General features: G+C 45.2%; 1 long non-coding RNA gene across 1 annotated transcript; it reads left to right on the top strand.

The window, feature by feature from the left end:
- Positions 1–2,269: 2,269 nt before the first annotated feature.
- Positions 2,270–24,719, top strand: LOC309373270. The gene is made up of 4 exons (XR_014169926.1): positions 2,270–2,347; positions 4,372–4,452; positions 8,074–8,192; positions 24,564–24,719. It is a non-coding gene; the product is annotated as an uncharacterized lncRNA (long non-coding RNA).
- Positions 24,720–25,495: the final 776 nt, after the last annotated feature.

Raw genomic sequence — 25,495 nt, 5'->3', positions numbered from 1 at the left:
TTCGGTCATGCACATGCTCAGATCAAGACCACGTGAGTCACCAGTTCCATTTCCGCTGTCGGGCTCCATGATAATTTGGATTCTGTGCTGAAGGGAGACAGCAAAATAAATAACTCTCGGAGGGTTTTTGGACTTATTGGTGACAAGCCGGATGATTTATGTCCATTTGGTTTCTTCTCCCTCTTTCTGTCCTTTGTGTATATACCTCCTCAGTCAGCAATAAAGCTTGGCTTTCCCCTAACCTTACATCCTCTGCAGCCCTGTTCATTGTGTAATAGGTTCTTAATAAGATTGGGGGGAAATAAAGTCAACTCTGAACACATAAGTCACAGGGAGATGAGTATGACAAAGCTTTTCTCTCCCAAATTAGATTCAAGAGGGTTTGCAACAGAGGCCACTTTTCCTCCCAACATCCATCAATAACACAATGACTGCTGCTAGCAGTTACTTAATTTAAAAACAAACGATGGATATTTTGAGAGGGTGTCGAAGGGGCTTCTCATTTCAGAATAATTACTCTTAAATTGCTGAACCAATACGGGAGGGAGAAGTGGGTGAACAGTTTTAGGCCCCATCTGCATGAGATATTTAAAGCGGTATCATACCACTTTGAGCAGTCATGGCGTCCCCCAAAGAATCATGGGAACTGTAGTTTGTTAAGGGTGCAGAGAGTTGTTAGGAGACTCCTCTCCCTCCCCCCACCCCACAGAGCTACAATTTCCAGAGTGGTTTAACAAGGAATCTCTCTTCCTAGAGAACTCTGGGATTTGAAGCTCTGTGTACAAGTTCAAGCACAGGTTGGAAATTTATGTTTGCGGAAAGAAAATGGTGCCAGGGGAATTTAAGTACTTGTTTGCCCCAGCTCAGCAAATCCCGCCCCCCCCTTTTAATGATTTTTCACAGTTAGGAAAGTGATGAGAAATTCATTGAAAACTGCAGGAGGAATTAATGATTAATGGGAAGGCATATACAAGCAAATCAAGATGAATGCTCATTGTCATATACAGTGGTACCTCGGGTTACAGATGCTTAAGGTTACAGATGCTTCAGGTTACAGACTCCGCTAACCCAGAATCATAGAATCATAGAATCATAGAGTTGGAAGAGACCACAAGGGCCATCGAGTCCAACCCCCTGCCAAGCAGGAAACACCATCAGAGCACTCCTGACATATGGTTGTCAAGCCTCTGCTTAAAGACCTCCAAAGAAGGAGACTCCACCACACTCCTTGGCAGCAAATTCCACTGTCGAACAGCTCTTACTGTCAGGAAGTTCTTCCTAATGTTTAGGTGGAATCTTCTTTCTTGTAGTTTGGATCCATTGCTCCATGTCTGCTTCTCTGGAGCAGCAGAAAACAACCTTTCTCCCTCCTCTATGTGACATCCTTTTATATATTTGAACATGGCTATCATATCACCCCTTAACCTCCTCTTCTCCAGGCTAAACATGCCCAGCTCCCGTAGCCGTTCCTCATAGGGCATCGTTTCCAGGCCTTTGATCATTTTGGTTGCCCTCCCCTGGACACGTTCCAGTTTGTCAGTGTCCTTCTTGAACTGTGGTGCCCAGAACTGGACACAGTACTCCAGGTGAGGTCTGACCAGAGCAGAATACAGTGGCACTATTACTTCCCTTGATCTAGATGCTATACTCCTATTGATGCAGCCCAGAATTGCATTGGCTTTTTTAGCTGCCGTGTCAGAAATAGTACCTCAGGTTAAGAACTTTGCTTCAGGATGAGAACAGAAATCACATGGCGGCAGTGGGAGGCCCCATTGGCTAAAGTGGTACCTCAGGTTAAGAACAGTTTCAGGTTAAGAACGGACCTCTGGAATGAATTAAGTTCTTAACCCGAGGTACCACTGTAACTGTTCTGGAAACAAATCCAATATAATACTCAATAAAGACTGGACATAGTTTAACCCCTGTGCAAGCAAATCAGGATAAACACTATATAAATAGGTATTCTGGATGTCGGGATGCCAGACAATTCCAATAGGAACAGAAATGAGAGTGGAAACTGCCAATGCTCGCTTATCAATTCCATGTCCTGAATGGAAATCAATCCAGTGAACACAATCAGTTTGCAAATTGATTAAATTTCCATCCCATTTGCATGGCATTTCCTTTGTATTGCTGTGAGTGGGGTGGAATAACATAATGACAATGTAATTTACGTGGGTGTAGCCAGGATCTATGATGGAGGGGAGGGGAGTACACCCACCTGTCCTCTTCCAGAACCGAGCTACCTGTGACGCGATTGGTGAGTTCACAGAAGCCACGTCTATCACTTAGTTGGCTTGACAGTTGCGTTGCTAGAATGCGCCACAAAATTATCCAAGTGACCTTGGTGAGCATTTCATTTTCAAATATTCCGAGTATTTCTACTTTCAGTTAAGTATATTTTTTTATTTATTCGATTTAGGCAGAGTTGCCCCCCTGCTCCATGGCTATACTCATGGTAATTTACATGATTAGTTACATCAGTTCAGTAAGCTATGTAATTTCGCCACAGCGGACAGTGAGAGAAGTAACATAGTTTTTGCTGGAAGGCAAACTGCAGTGAAATGGAAACAGCCCTGCATACAGGGTTAAGAATTTCATTCGTTCTGGAGGTCCGTTCTTAACCTGAAACTGTTCTTAACCTGAGGTACCACTTGAGCTAATTGGGCCTCCCGCTGCTGCTGCTGCGTGATTTCTGTTCTCATCCTGAAGCAAAGTTCTTAACCCGAGATACTATTTCTAGGTTAGCAGAGTCTGTAACCTGAAGCATCTGTAATCTGAAGCATCTGTAACCCGAGGTACCACTGTACAACAAATACAGAGCAGAATGAAAAACAATGCCTTCTTATATCCCTCTCTGGAAGACTGCCTACATTGACAGAAAAAAATGTTTGTAGCCTTTGCTCTCTCTAAGAATACAGAAAGCTGCCTAATATTGAGTCAGACCACTGGTCCAATTTGCTCTGTACACTGATAGGCAACAGCATACCAGATTACTGTAAAATATTATATGCCTCTGAAGACAGTATGGAAACTTTAGCTGGTGCAGGATTTAGCAGCCCGGTTTCTCACTGGGGTAAGACAATTTGATCACATTACACAGATCCTATTCCGACTGTACTGGCTACCAATTACTTTCCAGGCCCCATGGAAAGTGCTGGCGTAGACCTATAAAGCCTTAAATGGCTCAGGACCGCAATACCTCAAGGACTCCCTCATGAACCTACCCAGACCCTGCGATTATCATCTGAGGCCCTTCTTTGTGTGTCTCCTCCATGAGAGGTCCGGAGGGTGGCAACACGAGAACAGGGCCTTCTCTGCAGTGGCTTCCCATTTGTGGAATACTCTCCCCAGGGAGGTCCACCTGGCACCTTAATTATACACCTTTAGGTGCCAGAAAAAAATGTTCCTCTTCAACCAGGCCTTTGGCTGATTGACATTTGATGCCCTTTTAAAAATGTGTTGTGGGTGAGGGAATTATTGGGTTGTCTTTGTTTTTATTATGTATTTTGTGTTTTTTTGTTATGTACTGAGTTGAATAGGATCCAAAATGCAGCAGTCTGATTGGTCCTAGAACAATAGGATTTAGAATGCAGCAGTCTGATTGGTCCTAGAACAATAGGATTCAGAATGCAGCAGTCTGATTGGTCCGCAGGAGCCACCCAATCCAACTCCAGGTGGAAGTGAATCCCCAACCTGATTGGCCTACAGGAGAATCCCAGAATTAGCCAATCACGTGTGGCCCATTGTGTAAATAATGTATATAAAGCAGACATTATGGGGGAACTTCGATTCCTCACTACTCTGAGCTGAATAAAGAGGATGAAATCCACACTCGACTCCGAGTATATTTCACTTTTATATTGTGATTTTATGTTGTGAATCACCCTGAGACCTACAGGTATAGGGCAGCAAGCATACAAATAATAATAATAATAATAATAATAATAATAATAATAATAATAATCAGACAGGCAGGCAGGCAGGCAACAGCTCTCCCAGGTTTCAGGCAGAGGACTCTCCTGACCTACCTGGAGATAATGAGGATTGAACTTGGAACTTTTTGTGTGCAAAAACAGATGCCCTACTGCTGAGCCAAAGCCCATGGCCTAATGCCTGAGAGCCTTTTAACTGGGATGCACAGCTGAGCTGAGGGCTCTCCCCATTCCTATGGCACCTGCATGGAGATCGCTTCCCCATCTAGCAGTGCTGACGGGTGTATCTTACAACTGTTCTGCCAGTGCTTTGCACTGCAGGAATTCCATCGCCTGTCCCCACCCACCCGTTGACTATGCGGCGAGAGAAGAACTGTACGAAAGTCTGTTATGGGCCATTATGAAAGAGCACTCAATTATTGCCATTGCTTTTCAGCAAATTGATATGTGTGCAGCTGCGTGGCTCCACTTCCAGTTGTTAAAAGACAGAGCCGAGAACAAGGGAAAGATCTGCTGTGTAAGTAGTATTTGTCAGAAAACCAGAGTAATTGCTGCTGTTTGCTGTGATTTATTGAGGTAACAAAGGTTAATAACAGTGTCACTCAGTCTCATTTTCATGTCATTATGATGTACCAGCCACAGAGCGCACCACAGCTGGGATAAGGGGGCTCCATCACTGGGCTTTATCTGACAGAGAGAGAGAGAGAGAGAGAGAGAGAGAGAGAGAGAGAGAGAGAGAGAGAGATACAGCCTTCTTTTTAGTATTCTCCAAATGCCTGCAGGCCTTTTGTTTTGAAACTCAACAGACAAGAGGGAAAGACCTTTGGATATGTTGTGATGTGCAGGGGACTCTTGTGTCTGTAGGCTTCCCTGTTTTATTTCAAACTGCAATGCCTCCATGCCTCCAGCTCTCGCCTGTGGAAAACTACTCTTTCCTTTGAGAAGAAGAGGAAGACCTTTAAGATGGGAGAACTTCCTTGGTCTAGATGTGTAACAACTCCAGGGACATGCTTGCAAGGTTCTTTTCCGCTGTGGCTCTGATCAGCACAGAGACCAGGAACGGCGTGTGTTGCAGTGGCAGGAGATGACCCTTGATTTCTATGTTCTTTTGTTCTGTGTCCATGTGTGCTGCCACAAGATGTAGTGATGGCTTTCAACGTGGACCAGTTAGGACCAGATTCATGGGAGATGAAGGCTATCACCAGAGGCTACTAGTCACAATGGCTATGTACCACCTCCAGAGACAGAGGCGGTATGGATGGGGTCAGGAGGGAGTTTAATATGCTTTCTTGGGGGTGGGGCACCTTGGAGACTTTCTGGTGCTGCCCTGGGCTCCTTTGGGAAGAAGGGTGGGATAGATATTTAATCAATATGGTTGCCCTCCTCTGGAACGTGTCCAGAGGAGGGCAACCAAAATGGTCAAAGGCCTGGAAACGATGCCTTATGAGGAACGGCTAAGGGAGCTGGGCATGTTTAGCCTGGAGAAGAGGAGGTTAAGGGGTGATATGATAGCCATGTTCAAATATATAAAAGGATGTCACATAGAGGAGGGAGAAAGGTTGTTTTCTGCTGCTCCAGAGAAGCGGATACGGAGCAATGGATCCAAACTACAAGAAAGAAGATTCCACCTAAACATTAGGAAGAACTTCCTGACAGTAAGAGCTGTTCGACAGTGGAATTTGCTGCCAAGGAGTGTGGTGGAGTCTCCTTCTTTGGAGGTCTTTAAGCAGAGGTTTGACAACCATATGTCAGGAGTGCTCTGGTGGTGTTTCCTGCTTGGCAGGGGGTTGGACTCGATGGGCCTTGTGGTCTCTTCCAACTCTATGATTCTATTCTATGAGTCAATAAAAATCAATAAAATAATCAATAAAATAATTTATGCCTCCTCTCATTTCTCTTTAACAATATCTTTGCCATTATTCCATAACTTTGCAATACATTCTCTCTCTCTCTCTCTCTCTCTCATTCCACCCCCCCATAGAGAAATCAGTCATGCGCTTTTCCTCCTCTTCCTTTCCTCCAAAATAAATAAATACGGTAAATCTTGAGACCAACCAGTGTTGCTCCCACTGGCCCAAATGTCTATTTGTCATCACCCAGTACACACCCCTCCCTCTCTCCTTCCCTGCCCACCCCCAGCTTGTAGCATGGAAGCCCCTTTCTTCCTTCTCCTAAGATTAGGCTCTATCTATATGTCTTAACCATATGCCCCCAAAGTGAGGAATTCATTAGCATACATTACACATTCATAAGAAAGAAATGGGCCAGGAGAGTGGGAGGCATTGCAATTTATCTCAGCTGCTCCTTGACATGCTGCCTGGCAGGAGGGGGGAGGAGAAACGCTCAGAGCTGGAGCTGCGATTCGGCCCCTTGCACCTGCTTCTAGGGAAATCCAGACTCTTCCACCCACCCCCTCTGCCGCGAATGGGGGAGAAGTCAGATTCAGTTCACATTTAAAGGTGAGCCTGCCCCATTCACACTTTCAGAAACAATGCACAAACCGAAACGCGGCTATCCTTTGAAATTCACACTTCTCTGAATTTTGCAATGCAGCTCTCCAGTCAAGTAACATGGGAAATAAAGCACCACATACTGTGATAAAGCATGCATTAAAATGTTTGTGAAAATAACATGCAAAAATGTTTGCGAAGAGAACGTAAAAATAAATGAAATGGATGTGCAAAAAATGTGTATGTTAGGCAATATTGCATAGCAAAGAATGTGCATGTTAGGAGTCATTTGCACTAATGTGCTGGTGAATTTTCATAAGGACTTCAATTATTTCACCGTCACAAAGAGATGTGGAGAACAGAACTTAAGGCTGGAAAAATGAGAAATTGAGAGAACAGTTTCTTCCACCTCTGATCTACACTCCATTTTCATCTATATTGAACATGTTTTGCAGGGTATCGTATTATTTGAGAAATCTGCTTGACTAGAGGCGGCCATGGGATAATAATAATAATAATAATAATAATAATAATAATAATAATAATAATTTATACCTCACCCATCTGGCTGGGTTTCTCCAGCCACTCTGGGCGGCCCCCAACAGAATTTTAAAAATATGATAAACATCAAACATTTAAAACTTCCCTAAACAGGGCTACCTTCAGATGTCTTTTAAAAGTCAGATAGTTGACATCTGATGGGAGGGCGTGCCACATGATGGGCGCCACTACCAAGAAGGCCCTCTGCCTGGTTCCCTGTAACCTCACTTCTTGCAGTGAGGGAACTGCCAGAAGGTCCTCAGAGCTGGACCTCAGTGTCTGGTCTGAACGATGGGGGTGGAGACACTCCTTCAGAAGAGAAGGATGCACACTTCCACGCTTGCATGTTTTTCTCAACTTGACAAATGATTTCTGATTTTCCAGATGACCACCCTGTCTGGCCACACCAGCCTGCCTCTGCTAGGGTTGCTGTGTCTCCTACTCTGTGGATGAGGGTACACTTGTTGAAGGGCAGCCGATGTCTGGTTTAAAGCTAAAGGGAGACTGGGGTGGGAAGGGCTGGAACAGGTCAAAGTACAACTTGATGTTGCCCATCAACAGCACCTGGTCACAGTGAGCCAGTGTGTAGTGGTTAATAGCGGTGGACTCGTAATCTGGTGAACCGGGTTTGATTCCCTGCTCCTCCACATGCAGCTGCTGGGTGACCTTGGGCTAGTCACACTTCTTTGAAGTCTCTCAGCCTCATTCACCTCACAGAGTGTTTTTGTTGTGGGGGAGGAAGGGAAAGGAGATTGTTAGCCGCTTTGAGACTCCTTAGGGTAGTGATAAAGTGGGATATCAAATCCAAACTCTTCTTCATCATCATTGCTAAGCTCTACTGTGGTCCGATTTAAATTAGGGCAATTATTTCTAAAATGGACTAAATTATGCAGTTTTTATGCAGATCTGTGCTCTTGTTTCCCCACATGATACATTTCCTCTTTTTTGTGTGATGTCACTACCATACCCTCCGCTCAGTTCATTTAACCTTAGCGCATAAACTGCTGGCGGAGGAAAAAAATGGCTAATCTATCCATCTTGGAAGTGTATGTTTTGTGTGCGTGAGAAAGAGAGAATGAGGGAGGGAGGCTGAGAAAGAGAGAGGGTTGATATCCCAGTTTCTTTTGCTTTTATCACACTTTCTGCAGAGCACAGCGGGAATAGACCTCCCCCGGAACATCACAACAAAAGCCAAGAGAAGCTTGTAAGAAGTGAGGTCACAGCAAATGTGACATATATATTGAATACCTAATGCACCGGGAACCCTGTGAGTTATCCTTTCTATCTCTCCCTGTATTTTGTGCCTGGTTACTTGTTTACAAAATACCATTGCTGTTTAATTTTTTTTAAGGCACTCCAGTAAGAGCATTCCACTTACGTTGTACATCAGGAGTAAGGAACTCCAGCTGACAGCAGGGTTTTGCCAGGTCCTCTGGGTCCTCTCCTGCCCATCAGCTGCTTAGCAGGGAGCGGATGAGAGGCAGCAGGACTTTGATGTTGTGTGAAGGATGCAGCAGCAGCTATTCCATCTGCAAGAAGATCTGCTGCCAGATCATCAAAGCACCGGGGGGGGGGGAGCATGCATCTGGGAGGTTCAAAAAGATGCAAAAAGTCATCCCTGCATTTCGCAGCTACGCATATGCAATTTTCGGGATTCTGTTGCAGATGGAAGTTGAGGCTTTGAATAGTTGTGAGGGAGGGCTTGCAGTTCAGGTGCACATGGGCACTGTTGAGTTCTTTCCTTTTACACAGGCAGTTACTTCTCCCAGCACATGGAAACACAGCACATGAATGCTTCTCCCTGCATATAGAAATATAGGCTAGGCAACTCTCTAACAAGCTAGTTTTCTATGTGGAAGGAATTTTTCCAAGCAGATTTCAATAACTCCCCACGGAAAAAGGACTCAGGGACACTGTCTTGAAAGTATGAAGCAACACAGTTAAGTCACAGGATTACCTCTCCATGAGAATTAGCATGGCAAGTTGCAGGTTTGAGGAGATCATCAACGAAGTGTCACCTGGTGATTCCAATCCTACATCTCTGGCCCCTTCCGTTATAATATCCCCCCCCCCAAAAGGAAGAGGGGGGAAAAGGACAGAGCTACTGCACCTTTAATAGTAATGTAGAAGAAGGAATTTCAGCAGGTATAATTTCTCACTATTAAAGGTATAGGAGCACTGCCCTTTTTTCCCATCTACCCTTCCAGTAGTGGTAGTGGTAAGTAGTGGTAGTTGCTCCAATAAGTATCAGGAAGCCAGGAGACACCGTTTTTATTTTCCCACAATGCCTCACATATAGCTTGTCTCAGAAGCACCATGGGAAATTGAAATGGTGACCTTTAGTCTGAGCTAGCCACTGCTGATTACAGGACAAGATTTTTTTAGGGGTGGGACTAGGAGTCAAGAAATTGACAAAAGATCTTGATTGCCATCAGTAGTAATGATCATCATGCAAATTTGGTCTCAGTTCTCACTGGGAGGGTTTGACTAATTTGCTGTGTGTGGAGTAGTGGTTAGGAGCATTGGCCATGAGCCAGAAAGTTGCCAGCTCACCGAGGAACTCATTAAAAACTCATTAAGAAAGCTGTTATTGGCACAACCTCCTAGTTGTCAGGCCATATGACTGTACCTCAGCCTGTAACCAAGTCCAAGTATATGCACCCCAAACAATCATAGATTGCTTCCCAGTCGCATTTTTACCCCACCTATTCCCTTCTCCTTCCTCTGTTCCCTGCTCCCTCCCTGTGCCAAGTTGCTTGGGGCTGCTTTCTTCTTGTACTCTGTAACACAGGGCCTGGGGACCTGTTCCAGCCCAAGGGCCACCTTCCTTTCTGGGGGCCATATTCCAGTGGACGCTGGAGCCACAGGCAAAACTGGGCAGAGCAAGGAATGCAGTTTATGCCTTTGTATGCTAGGCTGCTGTCTATGCACAGTTGCACATCTTTCTCTACCCTCCACCCAAAGAACCAAGAGGTATTGTTGGAAGTGAAGGATAGGCTATTGCCAGGACACAACTTTGGCTGAGCCCTAGAGGAACTCCTGTAGCTGACAAACAATCACAGTGCAAGACCAGTCTACCATTGGGCAGAGAGAGGTATCTACCACAGGCAGCAGATGCTGAGGGGCAGGGTACACAGAGAAGGAGCTGAAGCACAGAGCTATGTGTGCCATGTGGTGTACCCTCAAAGCTGGGATGCCCTCTGCACCTGCTGTAGAGGACATTGCCCCATTTGCAACAATGAGGTAAGGCTAAACTGCCCATTTAGTTGTTCTTTGTATATGGAGCATGGAGAGCTGTCCCCTCATTTCCAGGAAGCAGAATGTCCTGGGGCCATCCCTGTCTGCAAGAATTACTCCAGATGGAAGTAGTAACTAGTGTTACTAATGTTACTATTGTGCTGCCAAAGCTTCCTGTTATGGAGGTTTCTTTATTTTAATGGCAAAGGTAAAGGTAAAGGGATCCCTGACCATTAGATCTAATCGCGGATGACTCTGGGGTTGCGGCGCTCATCTCGCTTTATTGGCTGAGGGAACTGGCATACAGCTTCCGGGTCATGTGGCCAACATGACTAAGCAGCTTCTGTTGAACCAGAGCAGCGCATGGAAATGCCATTTACCTTCCCGCTGGAACGGTACCTATTTATCTACTTGCACTTTGTGCTTTCAAACTGCTTTCCTCCTATATACATAAAAATGTAAGGCTGTTGTCACCCTGCAGTTTGTATGGCCGTTGATAGGCAGCCACGCCAACTCCAGTATGATAAATTGGCGGGCAAGCAAATAAGCAAGGGTGCTGTTTAAAAGAGAGGGAAATGCTGTTTCGCCAATGACATTAATATGAAGAAAGGTTGCAGTGTTTGAGACTTTTTTAGTTTAGACAAAAGTAAGAGGCAATAGGATAGGCATCTATAAGATTATGCATAGCATGGAGAAAGTGGAGAAAGGTGTTTTTTTCTCCTCTTATAACACAAGAACTCACGGACATTAATGAAGCTGAATGTTGGAAGATTTAGGACTGATGAAATATAGTCCTTCTTCACACAGCACATAGTTAAACTATGGAACTCGCTCCCCCAGTAATGGTCACCAGCTTGGATGGCTTTAAAAGAGGATCGGACAAATTCATGGTGGAGGAGAGGGCTGCTAGTGACTCCTAGTTGTTTGAAACCATGGGAGTGTTGGGATCACAGAATGCTGTGTGAGATAGTAAGTCTGCAGGTTTGAGTTTGCTAGCTGATGCAACTGGCTGACGCCATCAGCCTTCAATACTTTCTATGGAAATGCTGGGTCAGAAAGTCTCAGCGGTAATGTGCTGTCAGTTGATTGGCTGTCATCGGTTTAAAAGGGAAACCTGTCCAGCAGTAAAGGGGTGTTGTAGAAGAGTGTGGTCAGAGAGAGAGAGTTAGAGGTCTTCCTATTTGCCTTAAGGTGCAGCCAGGTACTCTGTTTGACTGTATGAACTACTTGTGTATTATAGCCTGTGGAGAGCCAGTGTGGTGTAGTGGTTTATAGCAGTGGACTCGTAATCTGGTGAACCGGGTTTGCTTCCCTGCTCCTCCACATGCAGCTGCTGGGTGACCTTGGACTAGTCACATTTCTCTGAAGTCTCTCAGCCCCACTCACCTCACAGAGTGTTTGTTGTGGGGGAGGAAGGGAAAGGAGATTGTTAGCCACTTTGAGACTCTTTGGGTAGTGATAAAGCGGGATATCAAATCCAAACTCCTCTTCTTCTTCTCTTCTATATAGGTCACAATAAATATACTGCACTGAAGAACCTGGAGCTGTGAGCATTTCTGCTAAAGCGCCGCAAAGAATTCACGACAGGGAGGGGAGAGGGCTTTTGTTCTGCTCCTTGGTTTCTCACAGGCATCTCCTTGGCTACTGTGAGAACAGGATGCTGGACTAAATGGGCCATTGGTCTGATCCAGCAGACAGTTATGATGCTCTACTGTTTTTAAATGAGTTGTAGGTCACTTGGAGACCTTTGGTAACAAGACAGATCCTGAAGCTGAGGCTCCAATACTTTGGCCACCTCATGAGAAGAGAAGACTCCCTGGAAAAGACCCTGATGTTGGGAAAGATGGAGGGCACAAGGAGAAGGGGACGACAGAGGACGAGATGGTTGGACAGTGTTCTCGAAGCTACCAACATGAGTTTGACCAAACTGCGGGAGGCAGTGGAAGACAGGAGTGCCTGGCGTGCTCTGGTCCATGGGGTCACGAAGAGTCGGACATGACTAAACGACTAAACAACAACAACAACAACAACAACTAACAACCACAGTAACAAAACGATACTACTTGCGAGACATAAAGAAGAGTTGAGTTCTCCCCTCCACACTGTTGGAGGCATGGGAAATTTGGAACACCCCTCGGGGATGGCTGGTGGGTGCAAAACTGCTTTCCCCATAAAACCTGAAAATATATAATGGATTAGTGACCACATCAACTATGCAGTGTTCTATAATGTCTTGATGGAGGGTGGGGTGAATTAATGTGGTTGTACCAAGATTTCAGAAATAGAGAGGAGAGGGAAAAACTACTGGATTCCACTGCGACTAGCAAAACAGCCTTCTAAACAAACATCATCAGAGCTCCTCAGTCCCCTCATTAGCACTCTTAACATCAAAGGCTCTCCTGCAGCAGAATTAACTATTTCTTCCAGGACGTTCAACAAAAGGAGGGATCCTAATGAGGTTAGTTAAAGGGGCTGCCCTGTTTCATTAGCTCTGCTGGGCTAGGTCTGCCAGTGAGGAACTATCAAGTAGATTGCTTTTAAAAAAATTACTCTGTTAATTGATATAAAACAAAAAGGACACAGATTAGTTGCATGCAATTAGCAAATTAATTATTGGCAATTACAGACTTAATAACGGAGTCGCTTTGCTGCTGTGTATTGGATTCTATGGCCCACATTCCTCACATTTATGAGCTGGAGATGTACCTTACACATAGACATACATGCATGCATTCATTCTCTCTCTCACACACAGACACACACATCTATCATAAAAATATAATATTTCGTTTGTAAATAAATCTTTATTCATTTCTGTTATGCTGTTTTAGAGGTTGCTAGTATAGCACTCATGGCTGCACCTGGTACCCTGCCCTGAAATTATCCAGTAGAATAGGTTGCCCTGTGTGCTGGACTGCAGTGGGGGGGGACCTTCTTTTTATAATTCATTTAAAGCTCACGATGCTTTATCGACTATGTAAATATGGTTAGAGACCCCCAAAGGCTGGGGGGACATCAGTCCCTTTAAGACATGTAGCCTGTTACGGAAGGGGGGGGCATGTCTTCTTCACCTTCTTCTTCGCTACAATATATCAATTTATTTCCAATTGTCAATGTCAAAAGGGACTAAAATCTATAAAATTCATAGAAAATCAGCGTGCCAGTTTGCTCAATTACTCTAGGATTCCATCACATCTCCCCTGTCCAGCATAATCCCTCAAGCAAGGTGTCAAGACCCTAATCCTTTCAAATTGCTCTGATCAGCCTTTCCTCCAGACAATGTCAGGTGGCAGGCTATGCATATTTGGGACTATTGTTTTCTCATCCCCAGGAAGTGTTTATCTGTGCATATCTCCAGCTCTGCATATTCCCCCCTCCCTCCTCCTTATGTTAATCTGTGTAACCCAACCTCCCTTTAATATATTCATGATGTAATCTGTGTAACCAAACCTCTCTTTAATGTATTCATGACGTGTTTTGCACTGTATTCTGGGACATGGAGGGAGTTTCAAAAACTCATGTCACCCCTTTCTCACGGTTCAATCTCGCCTTGAACCTGTTGCGCAATAAACTTGGATCTTCTGCTGCTTGCTCCTGTCTCCGGCTGAGCTCATTTTCCTCCGCAGGGACCCACGGACTTAGTCCGATGAGCTGGGTGGCAGAACAGCCTCGCACCCAGATTTTGCCGTAACAGTTGGCGCCCACAACGTGGGGCATGCGGTTCTCCCGCGTTGCTGACCGGGGGCCCCGAAATCTTCAGCCGGCACCAGGCCATTTTGCCTGGGAAGATCCTTTGGACCCCCGGCCATCTTCCGGGCGGTAATCAAAAGCCCCAGGAGATCAGCCGGGGAGCAAAGAGGGACCCAGCTGGCTTATTCACCCTGGGATCATCATAGAAGACGCGTGAGTATAAGAAAAGGGAAAAACCCAGTGCACTGGTGGGAAAGGGGTGGAAATCTCCTGGCAACTGAATTCTCTGCCCTCCTCTCTATCGCTCCTTCCCGCCTGTCTCTTGGTCCAATTGGTGAGAGAGACCGTGGACTGCTGCTCGACCCAAAAGGGGGGTTCTGAGCTCTATCTCTTCCTCTATATTTCTCCAGCCAGCCGCACCAATTGGGAGCCCGAAAGTAAGACGGAGAGACCCGACTTGAAAGATAGCCGACTCTCCGCAACGGGTATCCCAGTTGAAAGCAAGGGGTTGGAGTTCTTTTTCCGAACTTCCCGAGCGTCCTTGCAGTCGCCGTAACAAGCCTCAGCTCAACATTGATCCTTTAAAAATCTGAGTGACTTCCCCCCAAATATCTTGAACAAAACAGAGTTTGCCATCAGTCAGTGATGGCAGCGGTGGAACAAACTGGTTGGATGCCAGGGGTGGCATGTGTGGCCTGTGCCCAGGGGTGGGGCCAGCTGCTCCATGGACGGGGCCAGCCATGGCAGGATGCTCTGTGGGTCTGATTGCCTCCTCCCACTCAGCCACCCTAAAGCTGAGGGAGAGGTGGCAGGCAAACCATTTGGGGCAGCGCAGAGCCTGCGGGCACCCAAGCCACTGCGCCACTCCCAGGAGAGATGCATGGCTTGGGCGCGCTTCAGGCCCCGCGGTGAATGCTGCCTGGCATTTTGTCGCCCACCCTCAGTGGTGACACACGGGGTGGACTGCCCCCACTGCCCCCTTCCTCCTCCCCTGATTGAGGGAGGAACCTTATTGTGCTGGTCCTGGGGCTAACCAAGAAGCAAGGTCCGAGTGCAGTCCGAGGTTGAGGGTGCGGTATGGAGGCTGTCTGTCAAAGCTGTAGCTGGGTCCAAGGCAGGGAGTCGGGTACGGTCAGGAACTCTGGCAGAAGAGCAGGACAGGGTGTAGGCAGGAACAGGCTTGCAGGAACATTGCTCCCACAACCTGGGACTGGGGCTGACTGGCTTTTATCTGCCCCGAGGCATAGGGCGGCCCCGGTTCACAGGTGACTCGCCTCTCCTGGCATGGAGGCAAGCACTCCTCCTGCGGGAACGTAGTTCCCTTCGCCTCTCTGCCCTGAGCCTCTGCAGCTCAGGAGAGGCTGGAGGGTTACTGGACCTAGAGGCAACCTCAGCTTCCCCTGACGGGGCTGAGAGTGGAGCACCTGCAGGCAATGGGTCCTCCATCACTTCAAGGGCCAGAGCAGACTCAGCTGGTGCCTGCACCTGAGGATCCAGCACAGGTGAGGACCCTTCAGGCTCAAGCCCCAGCCCAGGCTCAGCTGGTTCTGGAGGCGGGGAATCCTGTGCAGGCTGGGACTCCTCAGGTTCAGCCTCTGAGTCCGAATTCCAGGCCATCACACTTATGTTCCCTGGAAGGGCAGATGAGGGCCCATAGAATGTTGCAGAATTCTTTTTCCAAAGTCCAGGAATGTTTCTCTTCTGCTGGTTGTGCCCTGTGGGCAATGGGTCCAAAAACAGAGCATGCCAGGCATGTCCCTGCATCCACAGAATCCAGGGCTGGCTCTGGACATTTTGACACTAGAGGACAACCAAACACAAGACACCATACATTTCTCTTCCATCTCCTTCTCTGATGCGCACTCGCTGCCAACATGTACCCACTGTGCACATCAGTGTGCAATCCGGCACAGCTGACCAAACTGTGGTGCACATGAGTTAAGTTTTCCAGACTCTTGCGCACATGCAAAGGCACACACACACACACACACACACACACAATTTCTGCTTTCTAAACTCTTGTCCTGTAACACAGATTTGTCGCCGCTGTTCATCAACACAAGACATGGTAAACCCTATGGAATAATCTGCCTCAAGTGTTTATCGGAAATAATAATGCTATTATTTTCTGTGCATGCATCCTGAAGTTACAAAGCCTCAGATGGGATTAATAGAAATTTTAATTAAGATATGGAAATAAGCTTCTTTCTCTCACATGTGCAGAGAAAGCTGGAAGTTAGTTATGTGATTGACAGCCTGCTAAGACCTGCTGGAGAAACCATTTCTCAATATGGATGGCATCTCTTAAGGCAAAACCGCAAAAATACCCTGACCTAGATTCATTTGTTTATGAAATCATTTCTACCTCAAATCTTGCACCCAAACAGGATCTGTGGAATATCTTAATAAAACAGCCCATTTAAAGAATAAGAGTGCTGATTGCTTGCGGTGAAGAGGTCTTGCGAGGGCTTCATCATGGGGCCAGATTGTAGTTGGAGCTATTGGCAACTTATTGAACCAGGTGATGGCTGAATCTTTAACAGATAGGCCACAGATAGTCCCAGGTGCGGACACGGGTGGTGCTGTGGGTTAAACCACAGAGCCTAGGACTTGCTGATCAGAAGGTCGGCGGTTTGAATCCCCGCAAAGGGGTGAGCTCCCGTTGCTCGGTCCCTGCTCCTGCCAACCTAGCAGTTCGAAAGCACGTCAAAGTGCAAGTAGATAAATGGGTACCGCTCTGGCGGGAAGGTAAACGGTGCTTCCGTGCGCTGCTCTGGTTTGCCTGAAGCGACTTGATCATGCTGGCCACATGACCCGGAAGCTGTCTGAGGACAAATGCTGGCTCCCTCGGCCCATAGAGCGAGATGAGCGCCGCAACCCCAGAGTCGGTCACGACTGGACCTAATGGTCAGGGGTACCTTTACCTTTTAGTCCCAGGTGCAGTACCCACTGTGGTCCTAACTCCTCACATTGCAACATGTCCTGTTTCCTTTTCACCAAGAAAGCGCCAGTGTGGGAACTCTTTGTGCCAGCAGTTCTTAAAGACAGGCTGATTAATTTGTCTTGCCAAGAGGAGTGCAAGTATATTCTTTCCCATCAACCCCCTCCCAAAATCCAGCTGAAGAAAACCTGACATTTACTCCAAGCGCAGGAAAGAACTGGTGATTACCACTCCTCAGGCTTTTGTGCAAGAGGACGGGCAGTTTGGTGACAGAAAATATGCAAAGCATTAAACAGAAATGATTTTTTAAAAAAGGAATCTCAGCCAAATTAAACTTTCATGCAAAGCCCAGCAGGAGATGAGGAAAGAAGAAATTAAGGTTTGGATTTCTTTATTTTTTTAAAAATAATTGAAGGACTCCATTAAAAAAATGGCCCGGAACAAAATCTCAAGTTTATGTGTGAATGAGAAAGCACTAACCCAAGATAAGGCAGTTGCAATAAATTGTGTGGTTAAGTACCAATAGCTGACATTATCTCTGTTCAAGCAGGAGGGATTAATACTGTTTAATAGCAATTTATTAGCACTTACAAATACAGACATTTCATTCCTCCCCCCCCCCCCGCCACTGCCCTCTTGAAATTAAAAATATATATATCATCGCTTCCTAATCTTTTAACAAGAAGTCAAGAGCTAACTGCATTCTAAAACAATTTTAATCGCTGGATATTGTGGTCACACTGTTTGAGTTCAATTTAAATATTTAGCAAACATGAGATAAACTATATGGGCAGTTTAAACACACACACACACACACACACACAGAGGTAGGTGACATTTTACAGTAAAGCTACAGTAGGAATCCATGTATATTCTTGCCTTATGAGAGGTTGAACAGGTATCCTAATTGCCTGTGGACTAAGAGGAGTTCATTAACACCTGTTATCATGTATGCTGAGCTTGTACCTGAAGAATTCCTGACACTAGTGTCCAACTGGATCAGTGCCAAAGACTGACTCAGAAAAGTCTTGTTGCAATAGCTCCTCCACTCAATAGGAGGAGCTGTAGAAAGGACTTTTCTAGACTTGAGAATGGGCGATTCAGCACCAAAATTGACTAGCATACCTGACAAGGTGGGTGAGTTATACTGTATTTTTTGCTCCATAAGACACACTTTTTTCTTCCTAAAAAGTAAGGGGAATTGTCTGTGCATCTTATGGAGTGAATGTGTGGTCCCTGGAGCTGAATTGCCCAGGGGTGAAAAGCAGATCATGCTTCTTCTTTTTTTGAAAAAGGGAAGGGGGTGTTGAAAGGAAGCAGCTGATCAGCAAGTGATCGGAGAGGGAGATAAGGGACGCTAGCAATAAAGGAGGCTGCCTGGGAGTGGGGAGGTAAAAGCCCAGGGATCCTCAGCCTGCACCAAAAAAAAAAAATCCACTGTTTTGTGGAGCCGCAATGGTGCAAAAATGTGGTTACAAAGCACAGATCCACATGGATCCTCAGGATTTTTGCATTGGGCTACCCCAAACTCACCGTCAGATCACATGTTTGTGGCCACAGCATGAACCACAAAAATCATACATCCACTGTTATATTCAGAATATTTTTTTTCTTGTTTTCCTCTAAAAACTAGGTGTGTCTTATGGTCAGGTGCGTCTTATGGAGCGAAAAATACGGTAAATATCAAAATTATTATTATAACAAAAGAAGACCATTATGATAGTGTCTCTGACTGGTCTGATTGATCATATCTCATCTTAATAAGCCAAGATGCAGGTCATTTGATCCTTTTTGTGGTTAGCCACAGTTAAGCTAGGAAGTCTCTAATTCACCACACTGGTATCTGAAGAAGTGTGCATGCACACAAAAGCTCATACCAAGAAGTAACTTAGTTGGTCTTTAAGGTGCTACTGGAAGGAATTTTTTTGTTTTGACTATGACAGACCAACACGGCTACCTATCTGTATCTGTCACCACACTGTGCAATTTATGCCAAATTTCCAGTTTGATTCTGAAGTCTACATGCATTTCTGATGAAAATGAACACGAAGAGGAAGGAAGGAAGTTCTCTTGTGCACAAAATGTTCTGTTCCTGAGACTCGTATTTTAATATTTGTGCCGACAGGAACAAGACAGATATTAAACTATTTAAAAGTTGTAAATTATCACGATACACACGCACATGCGCGCACACAGGTGTATATGAGTCTGATTTCTACGTCTTTTCTTTGGCAGAATGTTAAAAGCCCATGGATGGATGGGAAGAGGGAAAATATCGATGAAATAAATAAAAATGGATGGGAAACACTTATCTGGCAGCCCGCAAGATAACACCATCAGGAGAAGCAGCTGCATCCAAGGGTGGGGGTGATGGGGAGGATAGGAAAACAAGACATCTCTTTATTGGGGGGGGGGGGAGAGATGAATGCAAAGCACAGATTTGGTAAGAAAATCAGCTGAGAATGAAAAGGTGACAATGAAAGTAAATAAGTAAACTTGAGCTGTTCGTTAAAAAGGGAGAGAGAACCCAGTGTGTTGGAACTGCCTTGCAAATTGGTGAAGAAGCCAAGCTTTTGACACCAGCTTTGCAGCATTCAATACTAACTGAATTGCATTTATTTATTTTTTAACTCATTGGTTAATCATTCATGGCAGGTTCCAATAGACACCCTTGAGGCTCTTGTATACTGATAATCTGGGTGTCAGATGGGTCTTTTTTTGGGTGTAACATCCACAAATAATTCTGACATTTTAATTTACAACAAAGAGTAATAATATATGTATGCTATTTCAACAACCCAACAAAAATAATGTAGTAACTGACCTGTGTGCTACTTGCTATTGATGTAATACAGTCATACCTCGGGTTACAGATGCTCAGGTTTTTTCGGGTTATGGACATGCTGAAACCTGGAAGTACTGGAACGGGTTACTTCCGGGTTTTGGCGGTCGCGCATGCGCAGAAGCACTAAATTGCGCTTTGTGCATGTTCAGAAGCACCGAATCGCAACCTGCGTGTGCCCAGACGCGGCGCTGTGGGTTGTGAACGATGTAGGTTGCAAACGTGCCTCCTCCACAGATCACGTTTACAACCCAAGCGTCCACTGTACTGTATGATTCTCTCCTTACAGTGGAAAATGGCCACTATTAAGCAATCCATCAATTATCTTCAGAGCAAATTATTGCTTAAGCTGAAATTGGTTTAGTAGGTGAGGGGGACTACTTTAAATCCTCAGATTTGGTATTTGCATGTGATAATACTTTACTAGATTTTGTGCACATGTGAAGACCCAAAGAGTGTTGGCCCAACCTTCTTAGTCTGATTGGAAGTAATACTGCAATTTTTGTTGGTGAAGAAGGAACTCGGCTTTTGATTAACATGTTCATGTGAATAATAATAATAATAATAATAATAATAATAATAATAATAATAATATAATTTATTATTTCTACCCCGCCCATCTGGCTGGGTATCCCCAGCCACTCTGGGCGGCTTCCAACAAAAGATTAAAAATACATGAATGGAAAGGACATGTGTGGAAACCTATAGGCTGAAATCCAGTGCCAATGTAATTGACACCATTGGTGGATCCCAATTGCTCTCCATAAGTGGCAGTGCCCTGCTGGCTCCAACTGAATGGCTAGACGCACTACGTTGTAGGTTGTCATGGACTGGCTGGATGCAGAGATGGGCTGGGAGGCACCAGATAGTTACCTTGGATACCAGGATTGGTTACCCACCTTCTCTTCTGAACAGAGGAGAGATCCAATAGCTTCTTTTCTCTGTGAGTGAGCACAGCAGTGGCTGGTGTAGGTGCCCTTTTCCATCTCCTCTCCAAAAAATTTGTTTTGATTTTTCTTTGATTATTTTTTTAAAAAAATACTCCAACTTACTGTATGTCTGGATTTTCCGATTCAGCAGAAATCCTCCCCGATGCCATTTTAAAGAGATTCCCAGACATGCCTTCACCACTTGTGCTCCTGTCCCTTCTGCTCATTTAGATGTGGCAGCCATTTTGTGTTACGCCACACCCAAGGGCAGCCATTTTGTAAGTGGCACCTCCAACACTTTCTAAAATTCCCAAAGATCCCCACAGGGCCGAAAAGGCTGGCAATCCCCCCCCCCCCAGCCCAATTTAGTCCAGAATCTTGTTTTCAACAATTATCACCCAACAACTCTCACCCAGGTCAACCCTTTCCTATTGTTTACCTACCAACCTGCTAGCAACTTATATTCAGAGCTATACTACTGGTTGTTCTCATGGGTAATAAAACCTTCCCTATGAATTTGTGCAATTCCCCTTTTAAGCTATGGGTAAGCAACCGTTGCTTATTCCTGTTGTGTATTTCACTTTTAGTCTTTCCTGTGGGGACGTTTTGCCTCTTGGCTGGCCTCGACCCTTCTAATTTCTCACTCATTTGCAGCTGCACAGACTAACAAGGAACTCCTTACTATATATAACCTAGTAGGGAAGATGTGAAACTTCTCAGGTTTCAAGGAGGTTTCAGAAGTCTTGCCGAGACAATTTCAGACCACTTGTGATTATTCCTCAGCAGCAACAAAACTCCTGACCAAACTCAATTACTTCTATACCTAAGTGACTTGTTATAAACAATTAAGTGGGTCAATGCATATGCAAATACCAGAAGCACAAATCACCTTTGGTTGGGGTGGGGAGAAGAGGAAGATGTTTGAGCTGCACCGTTACTCTTGTACTTTTTATTAAAAAGTAACCGCAACAAAATATTTTAAAATACACTGTTGCCTGCTCTCCCAACACATTTGTTGTTGTTGTTGTTTAGTTGTTTAGTTGTGTCCGACTCTTCGTGACCCCGTGGACCAGAGCACGCCAGGCACTCCTGTCTTCCACTGCCTCCCACAGTTTAGTCAAACTCACACTGGTAGCTTCAAGAACACTGTCCCACCATCTTGTCCTCTGTCATCCCCTTCTCCTTGTGCCCTCCATCTTTCCCAACATCAGGGTCTTTTCCAGGGAGTCTTCTCTTTTCATGAGGTGGCCAAAGTATTGGAGCCTCAGCTTCAGGATCTGCCCTTCCAGTGAGCACTCAGGGCTGACTTCCTTCAGAATGGATAGGTTTGATCTTCTTGCAGTCCGTGGGACTCTCAAGAGTCTCCTCTAGCACCACAATTCAAAAGCATCCATTCTTCGGCGATCAGCCTTCTTTATGGTCCAGCTCTCACTTCCATACATCACTACTGGGAAAACCATAGCTTTAACTATACGGACCTTTGTTGGCAAGGTGATGTCTCTGCTTTCCCAACACATTAATCTTGTCTATATCCCAATAAAGGGCTTGTAAACCTTCTCTCTACCTCTCTCTTTGCTCCCCCATGCTGAGATCAGAAATCCGGTTTGATTGGATCCAAATACCTCGGTGCTGTTCACTTCCAGCAAAAGGGGGAGAGGTGGAAACGAAGCCTGTTGCAGAGTAAATAATTAGAATTATTTCCTTTTTCCTTTTTAAATCTGCTAGTTCTCAGCTGGCCAATGAACATGCGAATTTGAAGGCAGGGTATTTATATCCCCGACTTCACACTTAACCATGCAATTGGCAACCACGAACAAGGGCGATAATAATTACACTGTGATGTTGAGCCCCGGTACCCTTGAGGTAGAAACGAACGGAATGAACACAGCTAGGGACTTTGCCGCAGAAACTCCAGGGTTGTAAATGACATTCACCTGACAGAAAATTGGAAGCGGACTATGCAATGATATGAAGTGGAGAGTCTGGTGGCCAGTGGGAATGGCAAGGCAAGAGGCTGCCCTCGATGTAAAAGCCTGAAATCCCCTTTCCAGGGCTGGAACAGGGAGATTTCCGTTGCTCTCGAGAAGTCATTTCAATTTGTACCTGTGTTCATAACAGGACAGAGCTTCAGTTTCTAATCTGAGCAATAAAGCCGGCTCATCAGGAACTTCTCAAGGAAACTTGTTATTACTGAAAATGACACTCTAATTGCCTCCAGACATTCGGCAGGTCTACTGAGTGGAAGAGCCTGATAAGCTATTGAGCTATTAAGGGATGTAGAATCAATTAATGTAAGGAGATAAGAAAGTAATACCCTACCAAGGTAAACTAACTGAATCGTATGTGTCAGACAAGTTCACTGTGAACCCAGGAAGTGGTAGACGTTCCCAGTGCTGTCTGCCAGTGTTCTTCCCACACTGGCACACTGGAAATACGTTAAGCTGGCTGCTTCTTCTGACATGTCAAGTGGCATAGGGATGTTGATAGATGTTGGGAGATGATATATTTGCTAGTTATTATTCTTCCTTCCTCGTGTTTGGGAGTTCAGCAGACTGCATCCCTTTGCTGCTTAAGAGGAAGCTTAGAGAGGCTAGTTTTAGCCTTTTAGTTTAAGTAATCTAGGATGATATAAGGCAGACTGGTATTTCCCCATTTTCTCCCCCTTAAAACAATAATCACAACAAACAGTCTTGTAAAAAGTAACATTTACTCAGAGTAAGAATAAAAGATGCAGCTGCTTTGTCCAGGCAGAGGCATAAAATTGCCATTCAGTTACAAAGACCTGGTTAAGTCTAGTTTAAGATGGTGTCCGAGCAATGGAGCTCAGACAGGCAGATTATTCTCACGTTTCTGGCTTGAGTGTTGAGATGAAGAGGTAAGAGAGAGATGCAAAAGAGCATCTGTCCGGGCAGGTAAGGAGAATATATGTGGCTATGCCCTCCCCCTCTTAGGGCACAGTGAGAGTGTCTCTCACAGAGTTCTCTCTAGCAAACTGTCAGGAAAACTCTGTGAGATTCGGCTCCTCTCATGTGCCTATCTAGCAAACATGCATTGTTGGTTTGACTGCATTGTAAATATCCCACAGGCAGCGACCAGAAGTGGGTGGGCAGTAAGCACCCCTTAACATGTGGGGTACAACTACCTCACCTAGAAATATATTTTGCCCCTTCTTTGCCAACCCCTCACCCACCCACCCAATCTGTTTCTGGTGCCACCAGTGTTTGAATGTGAGAAGGTTCTTAACCCTTCCTTTGCTGCTCATCCTCTCCCACCCACAACTCTCTCACTTTAGCTACTCTCTTCCTAGCCCACATGACACAAAGGCCTCATTCACAGCATACGTTCAAAGCACATTTATACCACTTTAAACACTTACAGCTCCCCCCAAAAGAATTCTGCAGGTTGTAGTTTGTTAAGGGTGCTGAGGAAGACCCATTTGTACCCAGCTCAGAGCTACAATTCTCAAAGTTCCTTGTGAAGTGGGATTGATAGTTAAACCACTCTGGGAATTGTTGCTCAGCGAATAGGGGCCTCCTAACAACTCTCAGAACCCTTAATAAACGACAACTCCCAGAGGGTGTTGCCTTAATGGTTGTGTCCTGTGGTCATTAAAGGTAAAGGTAAAGGGACCCCTGACCATTAGGTCAGTCGTGACCGACTCTGGGGTTGCGGCATTCATATTGCTTTATTGGCCGAGGGAGCTGGCGTACAGCTTCCGAGTCATGTGTCCAGCATGGCTAAGTCGCTTCTGGAAAACCAGAGCAGCGCATGGAAATGCCGTTTATCTTCCCACCGGAGCAGTACCTATTTATCTACTTGCACTGGTGTGCTTTTGAACTGTTAGGTTGGCAACGGGAGCTCAGCCCGTCGCAGAGATTTGAACTGCCAACCTTCTGATTGGCAAATCCTCGGCTCTGTGGTTTAACCCAATGTGCAAAGTCACAATTTTTGCTGAATTACACCTTGAATATACACCTCCACTTTTCCTTGGTCTTTCAGATCTAAAACCAGATTTGTGACCAGCAAAGGCATGGGTAAACTCCCAGGAAGATTCCTCTAGCATAGGCATGTCCAACTTCCAAGAGACTGCAATCTACTCCCACTATAACAAACCTGGCAATGATCTACCCATTGGATTGACCAAAGTTGTTGAGAGTTTTTTGAAGGGGGTGGCGATCAGGATCCCACAGTCGACCTGTGGGACATCCCTGCTTTAGAAACATAGTAAGATTCGGATACTTCATAAGGCAGTACAGGACCAGTACAACAGACACTCCATCATCTCCATTTTTGACCTTAAAGACCAAGAAAAAACATCTGTGCATGAGGCATAAGTTGTGAGCAAGCACAATTTGTGACATCACACAACAACATTACTTATATACAGTGCACAGCTTAGCTTCCAGTTACTCAGTTACTGGTCTTAAATCTGCAGGGTTTCTTATATATATATATACTTGAATAATGATGATGATGACTTCTTCTTTTTTAAAAAACAACAACCAATGTATCAGCAATTGTTTGTAACACAGCTGCCCAGTCCTTTGTGTACCAAATAAATAATAGCAATAAAGCCCCCTTCATCACTATCCCCAGCTAACATGCGCTCCCATACACAGGTTAGCATAATCACATTCTCTTTTGTTCTCTTCACTTTCTTTGTTCGCTGTGCAGTAATGAAAAATGACAGCCATATTTATTGTAACATTCCTCCAGGAATGCAAAGATAATTACCTACTCTTAGCAAGGAGATGAGAACAAGGGTGAATTCTATCTCCTTCCAACTGTCTGCACCCTAAGACAGGAGCGTGTGTGAAATGCAAATAATTAGACCTGTAGGAGTAATTAAGGGGTAGGAAATTGAGCACCGTGGGTTGGTGTGTGTGCATGAGCAGAAGTTGTTTCGATGGCGGTGGTTTCTGGTTGTGTAA

The sequence above is a fragment of the Podarcis melisellensis genome (genome assembly GCF_964234715.1).
Source record: "Podarcis melisellensis genome assembly, chromosome: 6".
In the NCBI taxonomy this organism is placed as follows: domain Eukaryota; kingdom Metazoa; phylum Chordata; class Lepidosauria; order Squamata; family Lacertidae; genus Podarcis; species Podarcis melisellensis.
Note: the sequence above shows the minus strand (reverse complement) of the source record. Positions and strands in the feature narration are given on the sequence as shown.